The sequence below is a fragment of the Neoarius graeffei genome, chromosome 8 (assembly GCF_027579695.1).
Source record: "Neoarius graeffei isolate fNeoGra1 chromosome 8, fNeoGra1.pri, whole genome shotgun sequence".
NCBI lineage: Eukaryota > Metazoa > Chordata > Actinopteri > Siluriformes > Ariidae > Neoarius > Neoarius graeffei.
The window spans coordinates 32097404-32104925 of NC_083576.1; positions in this window are offsets into that span (position 1 = coordinate 32097404).

Below are 7522 nucleotides of genomic sequence, written 5' to 3' on the forward strand. Positions count from 1 at the left end.
CTGTGAGACAGGGTTTGTCATTATTGTCACTCTATCTGGTTCATGATGGAATGCAGCAGTCCTCACAGAAGCTGATGTTGGACATCACAGCCTCTGTGTACTCATCCAGACTATTGGTAGCAGTCCTGAACATATCCCAGTTTGTACAGTCCAAGCACGGCTGAAGGTTCTCCACAGCATCATTGCTCCACATCTTAGATGTCCTCACTACAGATTTCCTCAGCTTTAATTTCTGCCTGTATCCAGGAATCAGGGGGACCATGATGTGGTCAGAGTGGCCCAGTGCAGCGCGGGGGATGGCGTGATAGGCATTGTTGATTGTAGTGTAGCAGTGATCCAAAATATTCTACTGTCGAGTCATGCATTTAATAAACTGTTTGTATTTTTGTAGTTTGTGGCTGAGGTTACCTTTGTCAAAGTCACCAAGGACAATAATACTTGGCCACTGATTGGTTCCTGATTATCCAATCACAATGAAGTTATGACCTGTAACTGGCTCTCAGAAAGTTTAGCCACCACAGAAGACAAGCATGGCTTACCATTCAAATTTTAATTTATGTCTATGGTAGCCTAATACATTTGCACTAAATATAACCTTAATCTTATCAAGTGATAGTACTTAAAGTTAATTTGAATATATTTCAAAGCTGTAAAGCACAGGTTTTTTAAAACATCCATCACAATGGACTTCAGGTCCTGAAAGACAACAGTAGGCACTTGATGACTTAATGGTACTATTCCAGGCTGTGAATTTTGGTAAGCATTTCAGACCTAATATGTAGTTTGACAACATATTAATTGTCATCAAAGTATTTTTAATAATGTACTTTTAGATTATAAAGTCACTGACTTTCTTGAACTTCTGATAAATGGAGAACTATCCAATACTGACTTCTTGGATTCAGGAAATGAGGCAGATGAGAGTAAGTAAAAGATGTGAGTAATGCCGCTTTTCCACTACCAACACGGCTGAGCCGTGCCGTGCTGAGTCGGGCTGAGTCGAGCCGAGCGGGGCTGTTGGAGTTGCATTTCGACTACAACCGCGCTGAACCGTGCTGGCTGGAAGTGGGTGGACACATTGGGTGGAGTTAGCGAAAGTGGGTGGACGTCAGGTGATGTCGTTAGGCGGCGCAAACAGTGACATCAGTGAGCTTTTAAGCGGTAGTCTCACAACCCGGAGAGTAAACAATAAACATGGAGGACATGGAGTTGTTAGTGTTGCTGGTCTTGGTGCTGTGGCTTGTTGTCACCGACAACGCCAACAGATACTAGCAAGAGCGTATAGATGAGGCGAGGCGCATAAGGCTTCATAATTCGTAATTCTCCTTCTTCCGGGTTTACGGTGATTACAGATCCCAGCGTGCTCGCGGGGCGTGTGAGGACACTCATCCTCACCAATCAGTGCACAGGGGAGTGTCTGCTCACGCCCCTAGCCTCACTCAGCTCAGTTTGGCTTGCTTCAGCCCCACTCCAAAACGGTGCAAGTTTTGGGGGCTAAGCAGGGCTGAAGCGAGCTGAGTCGTGCTGTTTTTAGATAGTCGAAACGCGAGCCGTGTCGGGCTGAAGCGAGCTGAAGCGAGCTGAAAAAGGGTAGTGGAAAAGGGCCATAAGTGAGTAAAAGATGTTGATTTACTGGCTTCAGAGAGGGACAATGACAATGAAGAGGTTTCATACATGCCTGAAGAATTTGAGTTAGCTGGTGAGGTTGAAGTAGAAGACAGTGTAGGGACAGAGGAGCATGAGGATCTAACAGTTACCAGGAAGGAAGAGATTAAATAGCATTGTAGGCCATTCACTACCATCCTGGATCGCCTTCATTTTAAAATGAATGTGCTGAAATATCTTGTAAGAGTGGAAAAACCAGTGAGGGTGAAACGTGGAAAGTCAAGCATATCTCCTGAGCCAGTTCACGTTCATCAGCCCAAACAAGATCAGGATATAAGGCCCCTACATGAAGTATAGTTTGACATGGTGGACCACATGCTGAATGATGATGACAAGAAAGAAGCTACCAGATGCAAGAGGCTCTACTGTATAGAAAAAAAACACGTCTTTTGTGACACGGTGGTGTAGTGGTTAGCACGGTCGCCTCACAGCAAGAAGGTTCTGGGTTTGAACCCAGTGGCAAGGGCCTTTCTGTGTGGAGTTTGCATGTTCTCCCTGTGTCTGTATGGGTTTCTTCCGGGTGCTCCAGTTTCCCTCACAGTCCAAAGACATGCAGTTAGGTTAATGTGTGGCCGCCTTGAGCTGAAGTGCCCTTGAGCAAGGTAGTTAACCCCTGACTGCTCCCCGGGTGCTCTATTGTGGCTGCCCACTGCTCTGTGCATGTGTTCACTGCTTCAGATGGGTTAAATGCAGAGGATGAATTTCACTGTGCTTGAAGTGTGCATGTGACAAATAAAGGTTTCTCCTTCTTAAATACAACATTCACCTATGCTTTGAACCAAACCGAAATTGTTTCAAAGCATTAATAATAATAATAATAATAATAGTGACTGGCTTTTTTTTGTGGCATATCAGATATATTCCATTCAGGTAGCATGATATTGAATTTGTCTTCGATTTGTTCAATATCATGCCAGCTGAATGGAATATATCTATCACTCAATGCCAGCCAATATTATTTAAATATGTCACTCAGATCCATGATGTATTTCATATGTAAAATATGAGTTTTTCAAAACGAGAAGATAAATTTCATATCTTCAAGCTTCATGTGATCTTTTTTATTATACAGACACCTACACAAACAAAAAGTCCCAAAATTTATCAAAACAATTAATTGATTTCCTCATGAGTGACTGTAGCGGGAACAATGTGTGGGTGGAGCACAGAAGACGGCAGGACAAAGATCAGGATGCAATACCGGCTTTTATTGCCAAACTTTTCAGTCTAACACTCAAACCAACACTCAGAGACTGACTCGCGCGCACACACACACACTGTAGTCTCCTCTCGGCAACAACTCCCCTCCGCTCTCACTCTCCCTCCTTAAATAGGGCGCGGTTTACTGGGGAGAACACACACAAAACATAGGTTAATTACACTCAGGTGTAGCGATTCTGCCACTTACCTTCCCCAACTTCGCCCTCCTGTCACAGACCGGCGCTTGACCACGCCCCCACTGCCACATACCCCCACCGCCTGACTCAGGCCGGGCGCCCATCCGGCCCGCAGCCGACTCCCCCCTCTTGACAGGAGATGAAGTCCGCCACGACCATCTGCGCCCCCAGCCTGTGGACCACCTTGAAGTTGAAAGGTTGGAGCGCCAGATACCAACGGGTGATCCGCGAGTTGGCATCCTTCATGCGGTGGAGCCACTGGAGGGGCGCGTGGTCCGAACAGAGGGTGAAAGAGTGCCCCAGCAGGTAGTAACGGAGGGCGAGGACCGCCCCCTTGATCGCCAGGCACTCTTTCTCAATGGTGCTGTAGCGCCCCTCACGCACTGACAGCTTTCGGCTGATGTATAATACTGGGCGATCCTCTCCCCCCACCTGCTGGGACAAAACGGCCCCCAGCCCTCTGTCCGACGCATCCAACTGTAACAAAAAAGGGAGAGAGAAGTCAGGGGAGTGCAAAAGTGGCCCCCCGCACAGTGCAGCCTTTACCTCAGAGAAAGCCCGCTGGCACTGCTCCGTCCACTGGACCGGATCTGGCGCCCCCTTTTTAGTGAGGTCAGTCAGTGGGCTGGTGACGTCCGAATAATTAGGTATAAACCTACGATAATAGCCAGCCAGCCCCAGGAACTGTCTCACCCCCTTTTTGGTCTTGGGCCTCGGGCAGGCCGCAATCGCTGCTGTCTTATTAATTTGGGGACGCACCTGCCCGTTACCCAAGTGGAAGCCCAGATACCATACTTCCACCTGCCCAATCGCACACTTCTTCGGGTTGGCAGTGAGCCCCGCCCGCCTCAGCGACCTAAGGACGGCCCTCAGGTGTTGCAGGTGCCGCTGCCAGTCATTACTATAAATGATGATGTCATCTAAGTAAGCGGCCGCATAGGTGGCGTGGGGCCGGAGGACCCGGTTCATCAGCCTCTGAAACGTAGCGGGCGCCCCAAACAGCCCAAACGGAAGTGTGACGAACTGGTGTAAGCCGAACGGTGTGGAAAAGGCCGTTTTTTCCCAGGATAATGGAGTCAAGGGGATCTGCCAATATCCCTTCGTCAAATCCAGTGTCGAGTAAAAGCGAGCCATGCCTAGTCAATCGAGCAGCTCATCAATACGAGGCATTGGGTACGCGTCGAAATTAGACACCGCGTTGACTGTTCTATAGTGCACACAGAACCGGACCGAGCCGTCGGCCTTGGGAACCAAGACCACCGGGCTGCTCCAGTCACTGTGGGACTCCTCAACGATGCCCATTTCGAGCATGGCCTGAAGTTCTTCCCGAACCACCTTTTTTTTGTGTTCGGGTAATCTATAAGGACGGCTACGCACTACCACCCCCGGGGGCGTCTCTATGTGGTGTTCTATGAGGTTGGTGCGACCGGGCAGGGGCAAGAACACATCCGAAAACTCGGCCTGCAACTGGGCAACCTCCGTGAGTTGGGTCGGGGAGAGGTGGTCTCCACAGGGGACCGGAGAGGTACGTGATGCCAATGACCCTTTTTGGACCTCCGGCCCCAGCTCCGCCTTCTCCGGAACTACCGACACCAACGCCACAGGGACATCCTCGTTCCAGAGCTTCAGCAGATTGAGGTGGTAGATCTGTAGCGCCCCCTCCCTGTCCGTTTGCCTAACCTCATAGTCGACGTCCCCGACTCGCCGTGTGACCTCAAAGGGCCCTTGCCACTTGGCGATTAATTTGGAGCTCGACGTGGGCAACAGGACGAGTACCTTATCTCCCGGAGTGAACTCTCTAAGGCGCGTGCCCTTGTTGTACAGGCGGGTTTGCCGTTCCTGGGCCTGCCGCAAATTCTCCTGAGTTAGGTGGGTGAGCGTGTGGAGTTTTGCATGCAGATCCATAACGTATTGAATTTCATTTTTGCTCTGTGAAGGTCCCTCCTCCCAATTTTCCCGCAGTACATCTAAGATCCCACGCAGCTTACGCCCATACAATAATTCAAATGGGGAGAACCCCGTGGAGGCTTGGGGGACCTCTCGCACTGCAAACAACAAGGGTTCGAGCCACTTATCCCAGTTCCGTGCGTCCTCACTTACGAATTTTTTGATAATATTCTTGAGGGTGCGATTGAACCGTTCGACTAAACCGTCCGTCTGTGGGTGATACACGCTGGTGCGGATCGGCTTAATACCCAGTAGCCCATACAGTTCGGCCAGTGTTCGTGACATGAACGAGGTGCCTTGGTCAGTCAGAATCTCTTTCGGGATTCCAACCTGGGAGATGACGTGGAAGAGGGCCTCTGCAATACTATGTGCGGAGATATTGCGAAGAGGCACCGCTTCCGGGTATCGCGTTGCATAGTCCACCAGAACCAATATAAAGCGGTACCCTCGTGTTGACCGATCTAATGGCCCGACAAGATCCATCCCAATTCTTTCGAACGGGGTCTCGATTAATGGTAGGGGGCGCAAGGGCGCTTTTGGAATGGCCGCTGGATTTACTAACTGGCATTCGCGGCACGCCGTACACCACTTACGGATGTCGCTGCGAATCCCCGGCCAATAGAATCGGGCCATTATCCGGGCGAGTGTTTTATCCTGCCCGAGGTGTCCCGCCATGGGATTAAAGTGAGCCACCTGGAATACCAATTCCCGGCGGCTCTTTGGAATTAACAATTGGGTGACTCGCTCCTTTGTCTGAGTGTCCTGCGTCACTCGGTATAACCTATCCTTTAAAATGGAAAAATAGGGGAAGGACGGGGTGGTGTTCGGCTGGAGCGTTTGACCATCGATTACTCTCACTTGGTCAAACGCGTGTCGCAGAGTCTCGTCTCGCGATTGTTCCAGTGGGAAATCCGCGAGGGATTCCCCAATAGAAAGAGGAGGGGCCGGGGGCTCCTCACTCTGTCGCGGAGATGACGTAGACGGCTCTGCGACCGCAGCTCCAGCCAAGGCGACACTGGGACCCTCCCCTGATAACCGGCAGGACCCACTCTTTACTAGGCGTCCCATCAACCCCCAAAATCCCGGCCAATCCGTCCCCAAGATCAAAGAGTGGGTAAGGCGAGGATTAACCGCCGCCTTCACTATGGATTTTTCCCCTCTGAAATGTATGTGGACCGACACCAACGGGTAGCAGTGAATATCCCTGTGCACACACAACACCTTCACCCCTTGTGCTCCCCCCAATGCCTCGTCTTGCACCAGGCTTTGGCGGATCGAGGTCTGATTGCAACCCAAATTCACCAACGCCTGATATGTCGCCCCTTGTACACTTACCGGTATGCGATACACTCCGGCCTGATCGAGGGCAGCCTCTGGCGCGTCGGGGATCCGCACCACCGCCCCCACCTCCATCGCGGCACACTGTTGCTGCAGGTGGCCCGGTTCCCCGCAGCGCCAGCAAACCGGACTGGGCCTCCCCTCTGCAGCTGTGGTTTGAGGGTCACTCACCTGGGGGGGGGGAGAGACAGACACAGAAGGGAGAAACGGGGGGGCACCACGGGTGCGGCGGGCCGGCTGGGGTGGAGCCGGCCCCCGCCTCCGTGGTGGGGGAATGGGGCGAGGACGGGACACGGGAGGAGGGGGAAGAGAGAGAGAGAGAGAAGATGACGTCATCCGTTGTCCTGAATATGAATATGTCTTTATTGTCATTGCCACAAGTACAACGAAATTGAAAGTGCTATCCTATAGTGTCCTGCTGCCGGGACAGCCGCCAGATGATCCTCCGCCAGTCCTACGGCCTGATTCAGTGACGCTGGGTGGTGGCACTGGACCCACTCCGCGGTTCCGGTGGGTAGGCGGGCGATGAACTGTTCCAGCACCACCTGGTCGATGATTCCCTCGGCATCGCGATCTTTGGCCCTCAGCCACCACCAGCAGGCGTCCCGGAGCTGCTGGCCGAACGCGAACGCGAACGGGCTGCCGACTTCCTCCATCTGCAGCGCGCGGAAGCGCTGGCGCTGCTGCTCCGGCATGCGCCCCACGCGCTGGAGGACAGCCCAGCAAAGGTCGGCATAGGCCAGCCGGTGGTCGGCGGGGAGCTGTAGTGCGGCTAACTGCGCCTCTCCCGTCAGGAGGGGGAGGAGGCGCGCCACGCGCTGCTCCATCGGCCACCCCGAGGCTTCGGCAACCTGCTCGAACAACGCGATGAACGCCTCGGGGTCGTCCTGCGGGCCCATCTTAGTCAAGGTGATGGGAGATGGGCCCGCGGCCGGGGCACTGGTGGACCTCGCCGACGCGAGGAGGCACCGGAACGCCTCTCAGTCTTCCTGCTGAGCCAGCACCAGGGCTTTGAAGCGGCGCTCCTGCTCCTTCCGGAGCGTGACGAGTGCCTGGTGCTGGCTCTGCTGAGCCGTGGCGAGGGCGTGGACCAAGTCCGCGAACGGGGAGGATTCCATGGGGCTGCAGGACAGGTGCTCCACCTTCCCGGGTTTCAGCACCACTGTAGCGGGAAC